The following is a 17,142-nucleotide window of genomic DNA, read 5'->3' as shown; positions in this document are numbered from 1 at the left end:
TCCTGCTAGATGACACCGGATGGACGATCCGAGCATGTCGGGAAGCCGGATGACCGCCAGAGCTGTCATCGCGCGATGGATCTTCCCGAGTACCCCCGAATCAATATAAGAATCGCGACGATCTGACGGGCGGATCAAAAGTTATCGTCGGAACGATATTTGTGCACCAAGGGTAGCTCACGGCCAGTAAACACCTTCCGACCGGATTCATGACTCGCATCCACTAGTACACTCATCCGCTATAGCCTGTACGTCACTGAATCTAAACAAACCCCCGCTATAATTTGACCGCAAATGAAATGTCAGAACGAATTCCGTTTATCGAATCAAACGACACTATCACCCCGCCATAATAAAGACCGGACGTCTTTGAATTCACCATCCGGAAGAAAATAAAAAGATCCGAACCGAAACGTAGGAGGCGACGCACTAAACGTGCGTTTCAGTTCGCATCGATGTTCCAGAACCGAAAGATTGTTCGAAAAAAGTGGTAGATAGCCGAAAAAAGTGACAGGGGTGCAACACGAGGACTTCCCAGGAGGTCACCCATCCTAGTACTACTCTCGCCCAACCACGCTTAACTTCGGAGTTCTGATGGGATCCAGTGCATTTGTGCTGGTATGATCGCACCCAGCATGCTTCTCCATTGTCAAAGTAATAAAGAGTTTCAACTCGCATTGTCGTACGAAGTCCGTTTAAATGAAAGTGCAAAAAAATCCTGCTAGATGACACCGGATGGACGATCCGAGCATGTCGGGAAGCCGGATGACCGCCAGGGCTGTCATCGCGCGTTGAATCTTCCCGAGTACCCCCGAATCAATATAAGAATCGCCACGATCTGACGGGCGGATCAAAAGTTATCGTCGGAACGATATTTGTGCACCAAGGGTAGCTCACGGCCAGTAAACACCTTCCGACCGGATTCATGACTCGCATCCACTAGTACACTCATCCGCTATAGCCTGTACGTCACTGAATCTAAACAAACCCCCGCTATAATTTGACCGCAAATGAAATGTCAGAACGAATTCCGTTTATCGAATCAAACGACACTATCACCCCGCCATAATAAAGACCGGACGTGTTTGAATTCACCATCCGGAAGAAAATAAAAAGATCCGAACCGAAACGTAGGAGGCGACGCACTAAACGTGCGTTTCAGTTCGCATCGATGTTCCAGAACCGAAAGATTGTTCGAAAAAAGTGGTAGATAGCCGAAAAAAGTGACAGGGGTGCAACACGAGGACTTCCCAGGAGGTCACCCATCCTAGTACTACTCTCGCCCAAGCACGCTTAACTTCGGAGTTCTGATGGGATCCAGTGCATTTGTGCTGGTATGATCGCACCCAGCATGCCTCTCCATTGTCAAAGTAATAAAGAGTTTCCACTCGCATTGTCGTACGAAGTCCGTTTAAATGAAAGTGCAAAAAAATCCTGCTAGATGACACCGGATGGACGATCCGAGCATGTCGGGAAGCCGGATGACCGCCAGGGCTGTCATCGCGCGTTGAATCTTCCCGAGTACCCCCGAATCAATATAAGAATCGCCACGATCTGACGGGCGGATCAAAAGTTATCGTCGGAACGATATTTGTGCACCAAGGGTAGCTCACGGCCAGTAAACACCTTCCGACCGGATTCATGACTCGCATCCACTAGTACACTCATCCGCTATAGCCTGTACGTCACTGAATCTAAACAAACCCCCGCTATAATTTGACCGCAAATGAAATGTCAGAACGAATTCCGTTTATCGAATCAAACGACACTATCACCCCGCCATAATAAAGACCGGACGTGTTTGAATTCACCATCCGGAAGAAAATAAAAAGATCCGAACCGAAACGTAGGAGGCGACGCACTAAACGTGCGTTTCAGTTCGCATCGATGTTCCAGAACCGAAAGATTGTTCGAAAAAAGTGGTAGATAGCCGAAAAAAGTGACAGGGGTGCAACACGAGGACTTCCCAGGAGGTCACCCATCCTAGTACTACTCTCGCCCAAGCACGCTTAACTTCGGAGTTCTGATGGGATCCAGTGCATTTGTGCTGGTATGATCGCACCCAGCATGCCTCTCCATTGTCAAAGTAATAAAGAGTTTCCACTCGCATTGTCGTACGAAGTCCGTTTAAATGAAAGTGCGAAAAAATCCTGCTAGATGACACCGGATGGACGATCCGAGCATGTCGGGAAGCCGGATGACCGCCAGGGCTGTCATCGCGCGATGAATCTTCCCGAGTACCCCCGAATCAATATAAGAATCGCCACGATCTGACGGGCGGATCAAAAGTTATCGTCGGAACGATATTTGTGCACCAAGGGTAGCTCACGGCCAGTAAACACCTTCCGACCGGATTCATGACTCGCATCCACTAGTACACTCATCCGCTATAGCCTGTACGTCACTGAATCTAAACAAACCCCCGCTATAATTTGACGGCAAATGAAATGTCAGAACGAATTCCGTTTATCGAATCAAACGACACTATCACCCCGCCATAATAAAGACCGGACGTCTTTGAATTCACCATCCGGAAGAAAATAAAAAGATCCGAACCGAAACGTAGGAGGCGACGCACTAAACGTGCGTTTCAGTTCGCATCGATGTTCCAGAACCGAAAGATTGTTCGAAAAAAGTGGTAGATAGCCGAAAAAAGTGACAGGGGTGCAACACGAGGACTTCCCAGGAGGTCACCCATCCTAGTACTACTCTCGCCCAAGCACGCTTAACTTCGGAGTTCTGATGGGATCCAGTGCATTTGTGCTGGTATGATCGCACCCAGCATGCCTCTCCATTGTCAAAGTAATAAAGAGTTTCAACTCGCATTGTCGTACGAAGTCCGTTTAAATGAAAGTGCGAAAAAATCCTGCTAGATGACACCGGATGGACGATCCGAGCATGTCGGGAAGCCGGATGACCGCCAGGGCTGTCATCGCGCGTTGAATCATCCCGAGTACCCCCGAATCAATATAAGAATCGCCACGATCTGACGGGCGGATCAAAAGTTATCGTCGGAACGATATTTGTGCACCAAGGGTAGCTCACGGCCAGTAAACACCTTCCGACCGGATTCATGACTCGCATCCACTAGTACACTCATCCGCTATAGCCTGTACGTCACTGAATCTAAACAAACCCCCGCTATAATTTGACCGCAAATGAAATGTCAGAACGAATTCCGTTTATCGAATCAAACGACACTATCACCCCGCCATAATAAAGACCGGACGTGTTTGAATTCACCATCCGGAAGAAAATAAAAAGATCCGAACCGAAACGTAGGAGGCGACGCACTAAACGTGCGTTTCAGTTCGCATCGATGTTCCAGAACCGAAAGATTGTTCGAAAAAAGTGGTAGATAGCCGAAAAAAGTGACAGGGGTGCAACACGAGGACTTCCCAGGAGGTCACCCATCCTAGTACTACTCTCGCCCAAGCACGCTTAACTTCGGAGTTCTGATGGGATCCAGTGCATTTGTGCTGGTATGATCGCACCCAGCATGCCTCTCCATTGTCAAAGTAATAAAGAGTTTCCACTCGCATTGTCGTACGAAGTCCGTTTAAATGAAAGTGCGAAAAAATCCTGCTAGATGACACCGGATGGACGATCCGAGCATGTCGGGAAGCCGGATGACCGCCAGGGCTGTCATCGCGCGATGAATCTTCCCGAGTACCCCCGAATCAATATAAGAATCGCCACGATCTGACGGGCGGATCAAAAGTTATCGTCGGAACGATATTTGTGCACCAAGGGTAGCTCACGGCCAGTAAACACCTTCCGACCGGATTCATGACTCGCATCCACTAGTACACTCATCCGCTATAGCCTGTACGTCACTGAATCTAAACAAACCCCCGCTATAATTTGACGGCAAATGAAATGTCAGAACGAATTCCGTTTATCGAATCAAACGACACTATCACCCCGCCATAATAAAGACCGGACGTCTTTGAATTCACCATCCGGAAGAAAATAAAAAGATCCGAACCGAAACGTAGGAGGCGACGCACTAAACGTGCGTTTCAGTTCGCATCGATGTTCCAGAACCGAAAGATTGTTCGAAAAAAGTGGTAGATAGCCGAAAAAAGTGACAGGGGTGCAACACGAGGACTTCCCAGGAGGTCACCCATCCTAGTACTACTCTCGCCCAAGCACGCTTAACTTCGGAGTTCTGATAGGATCCAGTGCATTTGTGCTGGTATGATCGCACCCAGCATGCCTCTCCATTGTCAAAGTAATAAAGAGTTTCCACTCGCATTGTCGTACGAAGTCCGTTTAAATGAAAGTGCGAAAAAATCCTGCTAGATGACACCGGATGGACGATCCGAGCATGTCGGGAAGCCGGATGACCGCCAGGGCTGTCATCGCGCGTTGAATCTTCCCGAGTACCCCCGAATCAATATAAGAATCGCCACGATCTGACGGGCGGATCAAAAGTTATCGTCGGAACGATATTTGTGCACCAAGGGTAGCTCACGGCCAGTAAACACCTTCCGACCGGATTCATGACTCGCATCCACTAGTACACTCATCCGCTATAGCCTGTACGTCACTGAATCTAAACAAACCCCCGCTATAATTTGACCGCAAATGAAATGTCAGAACGAATTCCGTTTATCGAATCAAACGACACTATCACCCCGCCATAATAAAGACCGGACGTGTTTGAATTCACCATCCGGAAGAAAATAAAAAGATCCGAACCGAAACGTAGGAGGCGACGCACTAAACGTGCGTTTCAGTTCGCATCGATGTTCCAGAACCGAAAGATTGTTCGAAAAAAGTGGTAGATAGCCGAAAAAAGTGACAGGGGTGCAACACGAGGACTTCCCAGGAGGTCACCCATCCTAGTACTACTCTCGCCCAAGCACGCTTAACTTCGGAGTTCTGATGGGATCCAGTGCATTTGTGCTGGTATGATCGCACCCAGCATGCCTCTCCATTGTCAAAGTAATTAAGAGTTTCCACTCGCATTGTCGTACGAAGTCCGTTTAAATGAAAGTGCGAAAAAATCCTGCTAGATGACACCGGATGGACGATCCGAGCATGTCGGGAAGCCGGATGACCGCCAGGGCTGTCATCGCGCGATGAATCTTCCCGAGTACCCCCGAATCAATATAAGAATCGCCACGATCTGACGGGCGGATCAAAAGTTATCGTCGGAACGATATTTGTGCACCAAGGGTAGCTCACGGCCAGTAAACACCTTCCGACCGGATTCATGACTCGCATCCACTAGTACACTCATCCGCTATAGCCTGTACGTCACTGAATCTAAACAAACCCCCGCTATAATTTGACCGCAAATGAAATGTCAGAACGAATTCCGTTTATCGAATCAAACGACACTATCACCCCGCCATAATAAAGACCGGACGTGTTTGAATTCACCATCCGGAAGAAAATAAAAAGATCCGAACCGAAACGTAGGAGGCGACGCACTAAACGTGCGTTTCAGTTCGCATCGATGTTCCAGAACCGAAAGATTGTTCGAAAAAAGTGGTAGATAGCCGAAAAAAGTGACAGGGGTGCAACACGAGGACTTCCCAGGAGGTCACCCATCCTAGTACTACTCTCGCCCAAGCACGCTTAACTTCGGAGTTCTGATGGGATCCAGTGCATTTGTGCTGGTATGATCGCACCCAGCATGCCTCTCCATTGTCAAAGTAATAAAGAGTTTCCACTCGCATTGTCGTACGAAGTCCGTTTAAATGAAAGTGCGAAAAAATCCTGCTAGATGACACCGGATGGACGATCCGAGCATGTCGGGAAGCCGGATGACCGCCAGGGCTGTCATCGCGCGATGAATCTTCCCGAGTACCCCCGAATCAATATAAGAATCGCCACGATCTGACGGGCGGATCAAAAGTTATCGTCGGAACGATATTTGTGCACCAAGGGTAGCTCACGGCCAGTAAACACCTTCCGACCGGATTCATGACTCGCATCCACTAGTACACTCATCCGCTATAGCCTGTACGTCACTGAATCTAAACAAACCCCCGCTATAATTTGACCGCAAATGAAATGTCAGAACGAATTCCGTTTATCGAATCAAACGACACTATCACCCCGCCATAATAAAGACCGGACGTGTTTGAATTCACCATCCGGAAGAAAATAAAAAGATCCGAACCGAAACGTAGGAGGCAACGCACTAAACGTGCGTTTCAGTTCGCATCGATGTTCCAGAACCGAAAGATTGTTCGAAAAAAGTGGTAGATAGCCGAAAAAAGTGACAGGGGTGCAACACGAGGACTTCCCAGGAGGTCACCCATCCTAGTACTACTCTCGCCCAAGCACGCTTAACTTCGGAGTTCTGATGGGATCCAGTGCATTTGTGCTGGTATGATCGCACCCAGCATGCCTCTCCATTGTCAAAGTAATAAAGAGTTTCCACTCGCATTGTCGTACGAAGTCCGTTTAAATGAAAGTGCGAAAAAATCCTGCTAGATGACACCGGATGGACGATCCGAGCATGTCGGGAAGCCGGATGACCGCAAGGGCTGTCATCGCGCGATGAATCTTCCCGAGTACCCCCGAATCAATATAAGAATCGCCACGATCTGACGGGCTGATCAAAAGTTATCGTCGGAACGATATTTGTGCACCAAGGGTAGCTCACGCCCAGTAAACACCTTCCGACCGGATTCATGACTCGCATCCACTAGTACACTCATCCGCTATAGCCTGTACGTCACTGAATCTAAACAAACCCCCGCTATAATTTGACCGCAAATGAAATGTCAGAACGAATTCCGTTTATCGAATCAAACGACACTATCGCCCCGCCATAATAAAGACCGGACGTGTTTGAATTCACCATCCGGAAGAAAATAAAAAGATCCGAACCGAAACGTAGGAGGCGACGCACTAAACGTGCGTTTCAGTTCGCATCGATGTTCCAGAACCGAAAGATTGTTCGAAAAAAGTGGTAGATAGCCGAAAAAAGTGACAGGGGTGCAACACGAGGACTTCCCAGGAGGTCACCCATCCTAGTACTACTCTCGCCCAAGCACGCTTAACTTCGGAGTTCTGATGGGATCCAGTGCATTTGTGCTGGTATGATCGCACCCAGCATGCCTCTCCATTGTCAAAGTAATAAAGAGTTTCCACTCGCATTGTCGTATGAAGTCCGTTTAAATGAAAGTGCGAAAAAATCCTGCTAGATGACACCGGATGGACGATCCGAGCATGTCGGGAAGCCGGATGACCGCCAGGGCTGTCATCGCGCGATGAATCTTCCCGAGTACCCCCGAATCAATATAAGAATCGCCACGATCTGACGGGCGGATCAAAAGTTATCGTCGGAACGATATTTGTGCACCAAGGGTAGCTCACGGCCAGTAAACACCTTCCGACCGGATTCATGACTCGCATCCACTAGTACACTCATCCGCTATAGCCTGTACGTCACTGAATCTAAACAAACCCCCGCTATAATTTGACTGCAAATGAAATGTCAGAACGAATTCCGTTTATCGAATCAAACGACACTATCACCCCGCCATAATAAAGACCGGACGTCTTTGAATTCACCATCCGGAAGAAAATAAAAAGATCCGAACCGAAACGTAGGAGGCGACGCACTAAACGTGCGTTTCAGTTCGCATCGATGTTCCAGAACCGAAAGATTGTTCGAAAAAAGTGGTAGATAGCCGAAAAAAGTGACAGGGGTGCAACACGAGGACTTCCCAGGAGGTCACCCATCCTAGTACTACTCTCGCCCAAGCACGCTTAACTTCGGAGTTCTGATGGGATCCAGTGCATTTGTGCTGGTATGATCGCACCCAGCATGCCTCTCCATTGTCAAAGTAATAAAGAGTTTCCACTCGCATTGTCGTACGAAGTCCGTTTAAATGAAAGTGCGAAAAAATCCTGCTAGATGACACCGGATGGACGATCCGAGCATGTCGGGAAGCCGGATGACCGCCAGGGCTGTCATCGCGCGATGAATCTTCCCGAGTACCCCCGAATCAATATAAGAATCGCCACGATCTGACGGGCGGATCAAAAGTTATCGTCGGAACGATATTTGTGCACCAAGGGTAGCTCACGGCCAGTAAACACCTTCCGACCGGATTCATGACTCGCATCCACTAGTACACTCATCCGCTATAGCCTGTACGTCACTGAATCTAAACAAACCCCCGCTATAATTTGACCGCAAATGAAATGTCAGAACGAATTCCGTTTATCGAATCAAACGACACTATCACCCCGCCATAATAAAGACCGGACGTGTTTGAATTCACCATCCGGAAGAAAATAAAAAGATCCGAACCGAAACGTAGGAGGCAACGCACTAAACGTGCGTTTCAGTTCGCATCGATGTTCCAGAACCGAAAGATTGTTCGAAAAAAGTGGTAGATAGCCGAAAAAAGTGACAGGGGTGCAACACGAGGACTTCCCAGGAGGTCACCCATCCTAGTACTACTCTCGCCCAAGCACGCTTAACTTCGGAGTTCTGATGGGATCCAGTGCATTTGTGCTGGTATGATCGCACCCAGCATGCCTCTCCATTGTCAAAGTAATAAAGAGTTTCCACTCGCATTGTCGTACGAAGTCCGTTTAAATGAAAGTGCGAAAAAATCCTGCTAGATGACACCGGATGGACGATCCGAGCATGTCGGGAAGCCGGATGACCGCAAGGGCTGTCATCGCGCGATGAATCTTCCCGAGTACCCCCGAATCAATATAAGAATCGCCACGATCTGACGGGCTGATCAAAAGTTATCGTCGGAACGATATTTGTGCACCAAGGGTAGCTCACGCCCAGTAAACACCTTCCGACCGGATTCATGACTCGCATCCACTAGTACACTCATCCGCTATAGCCTGTACGTCACTGAATCTAAACAAACCCCCGCTATAATTTGACCGCAAATGAAATGTCAGAACGAATTCCGTTTATCGAATCAAACGACACTATCGCCCCGCCATAATAAAGACCGGACGTGTTTGAATTCACCATCCGGAAGAAAATAAAAAGATCCGAACCGAAACGTAGGAGGCGACGCACTAAACGTGCGTTTCAGTTCGCATCGATGTTCCAGAACCGAAAGATTGTTCGAAAAAAGTGGTAGATAGCCGAAAAAAGTGACAGGGGTGCAACACGAGGACTTCCCAGGAGGTCACCCATCCTAGTACTACTCTCGCCCAAGCACGCTTAACTTCGGAGTTCTGATGGGATCCAGTGCATTTGTGCTGGTATGATCGCACCCAGCATGCCTCTCCATTGTCAAAGTAATAAAGAGTTTCCACTCGCATTGTCGTACGAAGTCCGTTTAAATGAAAGTGCGAAAAAATCCTGCTAGATGACACCGGATGGACGATCCGAGCATGTCGGGAAGCCGGATGACCGCCAGGGCTGTCATCGCGCGATGGATCTTCCCGAGTACCCCCGAATCAATATAAGAATCGCCACGATCTGACGGGCGGATCAAAAGTTATCGTCGGAACGATATTTGTGCACCAAGGGTAGCTCACGGCCAGTAAACACCTTCCGACCGGATTCATGACTCGCATCCACTAGTACACTCATCCGCTATAGCCTGTACGTCACTGAATCTAAACAAACCCCCGCTATAATTTGACCGCAAATGAAATGTCAGAACGAATTCCGTTTATCGAATCAAACGACACTATCACCTCGCCATAATAAAGACCGGACGTCTTTGAATTCACCATCCGGAAGAAAATAAAAAGATCCGAACCGAAACGTAGGAGGCGACGCACTAAACGTGCGTTTCAGTTCGCATCGATGTTCCAGAACCGAAAGATTGTTCGAAAAAAGTGGTATATAGCCGAAAAAAGTGACAGGGGTGCAACACGAGGACTTCCCAGGAGGTCACCCATCCTAGTACTACTCTCGCCCAAGCACGCTTAACTTCGGAGTTCTGATGGGATCCAGTGCATTTGTGCTGGTATGATCGCACCCAGCATGCCTCTCCATTGTCAAAGTAATAAAGAGTTTCCACTCGCATTGTCGTACGAAGTCCGTTTAAATGAAAGTGCGAAAAAATCCTGCTAGATGACACCGGATGGACGATCCGAGCATGTCGGGAAGCCGGATGACTGCCAAGGCTGTCATCGCGCGATGAATCTTCCCGAGTACCCCCGAATCAATATAAGAATCGCCACGATCTGACGGGCGGATCAAAAGTTATCGTCGGAACGATATTTGTGCACCAAGGGTAGCTCACGGCCAGTAAACACCTTCCGACCGGATTCATGACTCGCATCCACTAGTACACTCATCCGCTATAGCCTGTACGTCACTGAATCTAAACAAACCCCCGCTATAATTTGACCGCAAATGAAATGTCAGAACGAATTCCGTTTATCGAATCAAACGACACTATCACCCCGCCATAATAAAGACCGGACGTCTTTGAATTCACCATCTGGAAGAAAATAAAAAGATCCGAACCGAAACGTAGGAGGCGACGCACTAAACGTGCGTTTCAGTTCGCATCGATGTTCCAGAACCGAAAGATTGTTCGAAAAAAGTGGTAGATAGCCGAAAAAAGTGACAGGGGTGCAACACGAGGACTTCCCAGGAGGTCACCCATCCTAGTACTACTCTCGCCCAAGCACGCTTAACTTCGGAGTTCTGATGGGATCCAGTGCATTTGTGCTGGTATGATCGCACCCAGCATGCCTCTCCATTGTCAAAGTAATAAAGAGTTTCCACTCGCATTGTCGTACGAAGTCCGTTTAAATGAAAGTGCGAAAAAATCCTGCTAGATGACACCGGATGGACGATCCGAGCATGTCGGGAAGCCGGATGACCGCCAGGGCTGTCATCGCGCGATGAATCTTCCCGAGTACCCCCGAATCAATATAAGAATCGCCACGATCTGACGGGCGGATCAAAAGTTATCGTCGGAACGATATTTGTGCACCAAGGGTAGCTCACGCCCAGTAAACACCTTCCGACCGGATTCATGACTCGCATCCACTAGTACACTCATCCGCTATAGCCTGTACGTCACTGAATCTAAACAAACCCCCGCTATAATTTGACCGCAAATGAAATGTCAGAACGAATTCCGTTTATCGAATCAAACGACACTATCGCCCCGCCATAATAAAGACCGGACGTGTTTGAATTCACCATCCGGAAGAAAATAAAAAGATCCGAACCGAAACGTAGGAGGCGACGCACTAAACGTGCGTTTCAGTTCGCATCGATGTTACAGAACCGAAAGATTGTTCGAAAAAAGTGGTAGATAGCCGAAAAAAGTGACAGGGGTGCAACACGAGGACTTCCCAGGAGGTCACCCATCCTAGTACTACTCTCGCCCAAGCACGCTTAACTTCGGAGTTCTGATGGGATCCAGTGCATTTGTGCTGGTATGATCGCACCCAGCATGCCTCTCCATTGTCAAAGTAATTAAGAGTTTCCACTCGCATTGTCGTACGAAGTCCGTTTAAATGAAAGTGCGAAAAAATCCTGCTAGATGACACCGGATGGACGATCCGAGCATGTCGGGAAGCCGGATGACCGCCAGGGCTGTCATCGCGCGATGGATCTTCCCGAGTACCCCCGAATCAATATAAGAATCGCCACGATCTGACGGGCGGATCAAAAGTTATCGTCGGAACGATATTTGTGCACCAAGGGTAGCTCACGGCCAGTAAACACCTTCCGACCGGATTCATGACTCGCATCCACTAGTACACTCATCCGCTATAGCCTGTACGTCACTGAATCTAAACAAACCCCCGCTATAATTTGACCGCAAATGAAATGTCAGAACGAATTCCGTTTATCGAATCAAACGACACTATCACCTCGCCATAATAAAGACCGGACGTCTTTGAATTCACCATCCGGAAGAAAATAAAAAGATCCGAACCGAAACGTAGGAGGCGACGCACTAAACGTGCGTTTCAGTTCGCATCGATGTTCCAGAACCGAAAGATTGTTCGAAAAAAGTGGTAGATAGCCGAAAAAAGTGACAGGGGTGCAACACGAGGACTTCCCAGGAGGTCACCCATCCTAGTACTACTCTCGCCCAAGCACGCTTAACTTCGGAGTTCTGATGGGATCCAGTGCATTTGTGCTGGTATGATCGCACCCAGCATGCCTCTCCATTGTCAAAGTAATAAAGAGTTTCCACTCGCATTGTCGTACGAAGTCCGTTTAAATGAAAGTGCGAAAAAATCCTGCTAGATGACACCGGATGGACGATCCGAGCATGTCGGGAAGCCGGATGACTGCCAAGGCTGTCATCGCGCGATGAATCTTCCCGAGTACCCCCGAATCAATATAAGAATCGCCACGATCTGACGGGCGGATCAAAAGTTATCGTCGGAACGATATTTGTGCACCAAGGGTAGCTCACGGCCAGTAAACACCTTCCGACCGGATTCATGACTCGCATCCACTAGTACACTCATCCGCTATAGCCTGTACGTCACTGAATCTAAACAAACCCCCGCTATAATTTGACCGCAAATGAAATGTCAGAACGAATTCCGTTTATCGAATCAAACGACACTATCACCCCGCCATAATAAAGACCGGACGTCTTTGAATTCACCATCTGGAAGAAAATAAAAAGATCCGAACCGAAACGTAGGAGGCGACGCACTAAACGTGCGTTTCAGTTCGCATCGATGTTCCAGAACCGAAAGATTGTTCGAAAAAAGTGGTAGATAGCCGAAAAAAGTGACAGGGGTGCAACACGAGGACTTCCCAGGAGGTCACCCATCCTAGTACTACTCTCGCCCAAGCACGCTTAACTTCGGAGTTCTGATGGGATCCAGTGCATTTGTGCTGGTATGATCGCACCCAGCATGCCTCTCCATTGTCAAAGTAATAAAGAGTTTCCACTCGCATTGTCGTACGAAGTCCGTTTAAATGAAAGTGCGAAAAAATCCTGCTAGATGACACCGGATGGACGATCCGAGCATGTCGGGAAGCCGGATGACCGCCAGGGCTGTCATCGCGCGATGGATCTTCCCGAGTACCCCCGAATCAATATAAGAATCGCCACGATCTGACGGGCGGATCAAAAGTTATCGTCGGAACGATATTTGTGCACCAAGGGTAGCTCACGGCCAGTAAACACCTTCCGACCGGATTCATGACTCGCATCCACTAGTACACTCATCCGCTATAGCCTGTACGTCACTGAATCTAAACAAACCCCCGCTATAATTTGACCGCAAATGAAATGTCAGAACGAATTCCGTTTATCGAATCAAACGACACTATCACCCCGCTATAATAAAGACCGGACGTGTTTGAATTCACCATCCGGAAGAAAATAAAAAGATCCGAACCGAAACGTAGGAGGCGACGCACTAAACGTGCGTTTCAGTTCGCATCGATGTTACAGAACCGAAAGATTGTTCGAAAAAAGTGGTAGATAGCCGAAAAAAGTGACAGGGGTGCAACACGAGGACTTCCCAGGAGGTCACCCATCCTAGTACTACTCTCGCCCAAGCACGCTTAACTTCGGAGTTCTGATGGGATCCAGTGCATTTGTGCTGGTATGATCGCACCCAGCATGCCTCTCCATTGTCAAAGTAATTAAGAGTTTCCACTCGCATTGTCGTACGAAGTCCGTTTAAATGAAAGTGCGAAAAAATCCTGCTAGATGACACCGGATGGACGATCCGAGCATGTCGGGAAGCCGGATGACCGCCAGGGCTGTCATCGCGCGATGGATCTTCCCGAGTACCCCCGAATCAATATAAGAATCGCGACGATCTGACGGGCGGATCAAAAGTTATCGTCGGAACGATATTTGTGCACCAAGGGTAGCTCACGGCCAGTAAACACCTTCCGACCGGATTCATGACTCGCATCCACTAGTACACTCATCCGCTATAGCCTGTACGTCACTGAATCTAAACAAACCCCCGCTATAATTTGACCGCAAATGAAATGTCAGAACGAATTCCGTTTATCGAATCAAACGACACTATCACCTCGCCATAATAAAGACCGGACGTCTTTGAATTCACCATCCGGAAGAAAATAAAAAGATCCGAACCGAAACGTAGGAGGCGACGCACTAAACGTGCGTTTCAGTTCGCATCGATGTTCCAGAACCGAAAGATTGTTCGAAAAAAGTGGTAGATAGCCGAAAAAAGTGACAGGGGTGCAACACGAGGACTTCCCAGGAGGTCACCCATCCTAGTACTACTCTCGCCCAAGCACGCTTAACTTCGGAGTTCTGATGGGATCCAGTGCATTTGTGCTGGTATGATCGCACCCAGCATGCCTCTCCATTGTCAAAGTAATAAAGAGTTTCCACTCGCATTGTCGTACGAAGTCCGTTTAAATGAAAGTGCGAAAAAATCCTGCTAGATGACACCGGATGGACGATCCGAGCATGTCGGGAAGCCGGATGACCGCCAGGGCTGTCATCGCGCGATGAATCTTCCCGAGTACCCCCGAATCAATATAAGAATCGCCACGATCTGACGGGCGGATCAAAAGTTATCGTCGGAACGATATTTGTGCACCAAGGGTAGCTCACGGCCAGTAAACACCTTCCGACCGGATTCATGACTCGCATCCACTAGTACACTCATCTGCTATAGCCTGTACGTCACTGAATCTAAACAAACCCCCGCTATAATTTGACCGCAAATGAAATGTCAGAACGAATTCCGTTTATCGAATCAAACGACACTATCACCCCGCCATAATAAAGACCGGACGTCTTTGAATTCACCATCCGGAAGAAAATAATAAGATCCGAACCGAAACGTAGGAGGCGACGCACTAAACGTGCGTTTCAGTTCGCATCGATGTTACAGAACCGAAAGATTGTTCGAAAAAAGTGGTAGATAGCCGAAAAAAGTGACAGGGGTGCAACACGAGGACTTCCCAGGAGGTCACCCATCCTAGTACTACTCTCGCCCAAGCACGCTTAACTTCGGAGTTCTGATGGGATCCAGTGCATTTGTGCTGGTATGATCGCACCCAGCATGCCTCTCCATTGTCAAAGTAATAAAGAGTTTCCACTCGCATTGTCGTACGAAGTCCGTTTAAATGAAAGTGCGAAAAAATCCTGCTAGATGACACCGGATGGACGATCCGAGCATGTCGGGAAGCCGGATGACCGCAAGGGCTGTCATCGCGCGATGAATCTTCCCGAGTACCCCCGAATCAATATAAGAATCGCCACGATCTGACGGGCTGATCAAAAGTTATCGTCGGAACGATATTTGTGCACCAAGGGTAGCTCACGCCCAGTAAACACCTTCCGACCGGATTCATGACTCGCATCCACTAGTACACTCATCCGCTATAGCCTGTACGTCACTGAATCTAAACAAACCCCCGCTATAATTTGACCGCAAATGAAATGTCAGAACGAATTCCGTTTATCGAATCAAACGACACTATCGCCCCGCCATAATAAAGACCGGACGTGTTTGAATTCACCATCCGGAAGAAAATAAAAAGATCCGAACCGAAACGTAGGAGGCGACGCACTAAACGTGCGTTTCAGTTCGCATCGATGTTCCAGAACCGAAAGATTGTTCGAAAAAAGTGGTAGATAGCCGAAAAAAGTGACAGGGGTGCAACACGAGGACTTCCCAGGAGGTCACCCATCCTAGTACTACTCTCGCCCAAGCACGCTTAACTTCGGAGTTCTGATGGGATCCAGTGCATTTGTGCTGGTATGATCGCACCCAGCATGCCTCTCCATTGTCAAAGTAATAAAGAGTTTCCACTCGCATTGTCGTACGAAGTCCGTTTAAATGAAAGTGCGAAAAAATCCTGCTAGATGACACCGGATGGACGATCCGAGCATGTCGGGAAGCCGGATGACCGCCAGGGCTGTCATCGCGCGATGGATCTTCCCGAGTACCCCCGAATCAATATAAGAATCGCCACGATCTGACGGGCGGATCAAAAGTTATCGTCGGAACGATATTTGTGCACCAAGGGTAGCTCACGGCCAGTAAACACCTTCCGACCGGATTCATGACTCGCATCCACTAGTACACTCATCCGCTATAGCCTGTACGTCACTGAATCTAAACAAACCCCCGCTATAATTTGACCGCAAATGAAATGTCAGAACGAATTCCGTTTATCGAATCAAACGACACTATCACCTCGCCATAATAAAGACCGGACGTCTTTGAATTCACCATCCGGAAGAAAATAAAAAGATCCGAACCGAAACGTAGGAGGCGACGCACTAAACGTGCGTTTCAGTTCGCATCGATGTTCCAGAACCGAAAGATTGTTCGAAAAAAGTGGTATATAGCCGAAAAAAGTGACAGGGGTGCAACACGAGGACTTCCCAGGAGGTCACCCATCCTAGTACTACTCTCGCCCAAGCACGCTTAACTTCGGAGTTCTGATGGGATCCAGTGCATTTGTGCTGGTATGATCGCACCCAGCATGCCTCTCCATTGTCAAAGTAATAAAGAGTTTCCACTCGCATTGTCGTACGAAGTCCGTTTAAATGAAAGTGCGAAAAAATCCTGCTAGATGACACCGGATGGACGATCCGAGCATGTCGGGAAGCCGGATGACTGCCAAGGCTGTCATCGCGCGATGAATCTTCCCGAGTACCCCCGAATCAATATAAGAATCGCCACGATCTGACGGGCGGATCAAAAGTTATCGTCGGAACGATATTTGTGCACCAAGGGTAGCTCACGGCCAGTAAACACCTTCCGACCGGATTCATGACTCGCATCCACTAGTACACTCATCCGCTATAGCCTGTACGTCACTGAATCTAAACAAACCCCCGCTATAATTTGACCGCAAATGAAATGTCAGAACGAATTCCGTTTATCGAATCAAACGACACTATCACCCCGCCATAATAAAGACCGGACGTCTTTGAATTCACCATCTGGAAGAAAATAAAAAGATCCGAACCGAAACGTAGGAGGCGACGCACTAAACGTGCGTTTCAGTTCGCATCGATGTTCCAGAACCGAAAGATTGTTCGAAAAAAGTGGTAGATAGCCGAAAAAAGTGACAGGGGTGCAACACGAGGACTTCCCAGGAGGTCACCCATCCTAGTACTACTCTCGCCCAAGCACGCTTAACTTCGGAGTTCTGATGGGATCCAGTGCATTTGTGCTGGTATGATCGCACCCAGCATGCCTCTCCATTGTCAAAGTAATAAAGAGTTTCCACTC

General features: G+C 48.3%; 24 non-coding genes across 24 annotated transcripts; all 24 read right to left on the bottom strand.

Moving 5' to 3' along the window:
- Positions 1 to 513: 513 nt before the first annotated feature.
- LOC143874393 (5S ribosomal RNA) lies at positions 514 to 632 on the bottom strand. The gene has a single exon (XR_013249075.1). It is a non-coding gene; the product is annotated as a 5S ribosomal RNA (ribosomal RNA).
- Positions 633 to 1,229: 597 nt separating this feature from the next.
- On the bottom strand, positions 1,230 to 1,348 carry LOC143870718 (5S ribosomal RNA). Its single transcript, XR_013245501.1, has one exon. It is a non-coding gene; the product is annotated as a 5S ribosomal RNA (ribosomal RNA).
- Positions 1,349 to 1,945: 597 nt separating this feature from the next.
- LOC143870717 (5S ribosomal RNA) lies at positions 1,946 to 2,064 on the bottom strand. The gene has a single exon (XR_013245500.1). It is a non-coding gene; the product is annotated as a 5S ribosomal RNA (ribosomal RNA).
- Positions 2,065 to 2,661: 597 nt separating this feature from the next.
- On the bottom strand, positions 2,662 to 2,780 carry LOC143870716 (5S ribosomal RNA). The gene has a single exon (XR_013245498.1). It is a non-coding gene; the product is annotated as a 5S ribosomal RNA (ribosomal RNA).
- A 597-nt stretch (positions 2,781 to 3,377) lies between these two features.
- LOC143870715 (5S ribosomal RNA) lies at positions 3,378 to 3,496 on the bottom strand. The gene has a single exon (XR_013245497.1). It is a non-coding gene; the product is annotated as a 5S ribosomal RNA (ribosomal RNA).
- Positions 3,497 to 4,093: 597 nt separating this feature from the next.
- On the bottom strand, positions 4,094 to 4,212 carry LOC143873821 (5S ribosomal RNA). Its single transcript, XR_013248519.1, has one exon. It is a non-coding gene; the product is annotated as a 5S ribosomal RNA (ribosomal RNA).
- A 597-nt stretch (positions 4,213 to 4,809) lies between these two features.
- On the bottom strand, positions 4,810 to 4,928 carry LOC143870714 (5S ribosomal RNA). Its single transcript, XR_013245496.1, has one exon. It is a non-coding gene; the product is annotated as a 5S ribosomal RNA (ribosomal RNA).
- A 597-nt stretch (positions 4,929 to 5,525) lies between these two features.
- Positions 5,526 to 5,644, bottom strand: LOC143870713 (5S ribosomal RNA). Its single transcript, XR_013245495.1, has one exon. It is a non-coding gene; the product is annotated as a 5S ribosomal RNA (ribosomal RNA).
- A 597-nt stretch (positions 5,645 to 6,241) lies between these two features.
- Positions 6,242 to 6,360, bottom strand: LOC143870710 (5S ribosomal RNA). The gene has a single exon (XR_013245493.1). It is a non-coding gene; the product is annotated as a 5S ribosomal RNA (ribosomal RNA).
- A 597-nt stretch (positions 6,361 to 6,957) lies between these two features.
- On the bottom strand, positions 6,958 to 7,076 carry LOC143870709 (5S ribosomal RNA). Its single transcript, XR_013245492.1, has one exon. It is a non-coding gene; the product is annotated as a 5S ribosomal RNA (ribosomal RNA).
- A 597-nt stretch (positions 7,077 to 7,673) lies between these two features.
- LOC143870708 (5S ribosomal RNA) lies at positions 7,674 to 7,792 on the bottom strand. Its single transcript, XR_013245491.1, has one exon. It is a non-coding gene; the product is annotated as a 5S ribosomal RNA (ribosomal RNA).
- Positions 7,793 to 8,389: 597 nt separating this feature from the next.
- LOC143870707 (5S ribosomal RNA) lies at positions 8,390 to 8,508 on the bottom strand. Its single transcript, XR_013245490.1, has one exon. It is a non-coding gene; the product is annotated as a 5S ribosomal RNA (ribosomal RNA).
- Positions 8,509 to 9,105: 597 nt separating this feature from the next.
- Positions 9,106 to 9,224, bottom strand: LOC143870706 (5S ribosomal RNA). Its single transcript, XR_013245489.1, has one exon. It is a non-coding gene; the product is annotated as a 5S ribosomal RNA (ribosomal RNA).
- A 597-nt stretch (positions 9,225 to 9,821) lies between these two features.
- LOC143870704 (5S ribosomal RNA) lies at positions 9,822 to 9,940 on the bottom strand. The gene has a single exon (XR_013245486.1). It is a non-coding gene; the product is annotated as a 5S ribosomal RNA (ribosomal RNA).
- A 597-nt stretch (positions 9,941 to 10,537) lies between these two features.
- LOC143870703 (5S ribosomal RNA) lies at positions 10,538 to 10,656 on the bottom strand. The gene has a single exon (XR_013245485.1). It is a non-coding gene; the product is annotated as a 5S ribosomal RNA (ribosomal RNA).
- Positions 10,657 to 11,253: 597 nt separating this feature from the next.
- On the bottom strand, positions 11,254 to 11,372 carry LOC143870702 (5S ribosomal RNA). The gene has a single exon (XR_013245484.1). It is a non-coding gene; the product is annotated as a 5S ribosomal RNA (ribosomal RNA).
- A 597-nt stretch (positions 11,373 to 11,969) lies between these two features.
- Positions 11,970 to 12,088, bottom strand: LOC143870701 (5S ribosomal RNA). Its single transcript, XR_013245483.1, has one exon. It is a non-coding gene; the product is annotated as a 5S ribosomal RNA (ribosomal RNA).
- Positions 12,089 to 12,685: 597 nt separating this feature from the next.
- On the bottom strand, positions 12,686 to 12,804 carry LOC143870700 (5S ribosomal RNA). The gene has a single exon (XR_013245482.1). It is a non-coding gene; the product is annotated as a 5S ribosomal RNA (ribosomal RNA).
- Positions 12,805 to 13,401: 597 nt separating this feature from the next.
- On the bottom strand, positions 13,402 to 13,520 carry LOC143870698 (5S ribosomal RNA). The gene has a single exon (XR_013245480.1). It is a non-coding gene; the product is annotated as a 5S ribosomal RNA (ribosomal RNA).
- A 597-nt stretch (positions 13,521 to 14,117) lies between these two features.
- Positions 14,118 to 14,236, bottom strand: LOC143870697 (5S ribosomal RNA). Its single transcript, XR_013245479.1, has one exon. It is a non-coding gene; the product is annotated as a 5S ribosomal RNA (ribosomal RNA).
- A 597-nt stretch (positions 14,237 to 14,833) lies between these two features.
- LOC143870696 (5S ribosomal RNA) lies at positions 14,834 to 14,952 on the bottom strand. The gene has a single exon (XR_013245478.1). It is a non-coding gene; the product is annotated as a 5S ribosomal RNA (ribosomal RNA).
- Positions 14,953 to 15,549: 597 nt separating this feature from the next.
- On the bottom strand, positions 15,550 to 15,668 carry LOC143870695 (5S ribosomal RNA). Its single transcript, XR_013245477.1, has one exon. It is a non-coding gene; the product is annotated as a 5S ribosomal RNA (ribosomal RNA).
- Positions 15,669 to 16,265: 597 nt separating this feature from the next.
- LOC143870694 (5S ribosomal RNA) lies at positions 16,266 to 16,384 on the bottom strand. The gene has a single exon (XR_013245476.1). It is a non-coding gene; the product is annotated as a 5S ribosomal RNA (ribosomal RNA).
- Positions 16,385 to 16,981: 597 nt separating this feature from the next.
- LOC143870693 (5S ribosomal RNA) lies at positions 16,982 to 17,100 on the bottom strand. Its single transcript, XR_013245475.1, has one exon. It is a non-coding gene; the product is annotated as a 5S ribosomal RNA (ribosomal RNA).
- Between the last annotated feature and the right edge of the window lie 42 nt (positions 17,101 to 17,142).

This window comes from Tasmannia lanceolata, unplaced genomic scaffold, assembly GCF_043159265.1.
Source record: "Tasmannia lanceolata isolate RefF3 unplaced genomic scaffold, GAP_Taslan_0.1 ptg000003l, whole genome shotgun sequence".
Classification (NCBI taxonomy): domain Eukaryota; kingdom Viridiplantae; phylum Streptophyta; class Magnoliopsida; order Canellales; family Winteraceae; genus Tasmannia; species Tasmannia lanceolata.
Note: the sequence above shows the minus strand (reverse complement) of the source record. Positions and strands in the feature narration are given on the sequence as shown.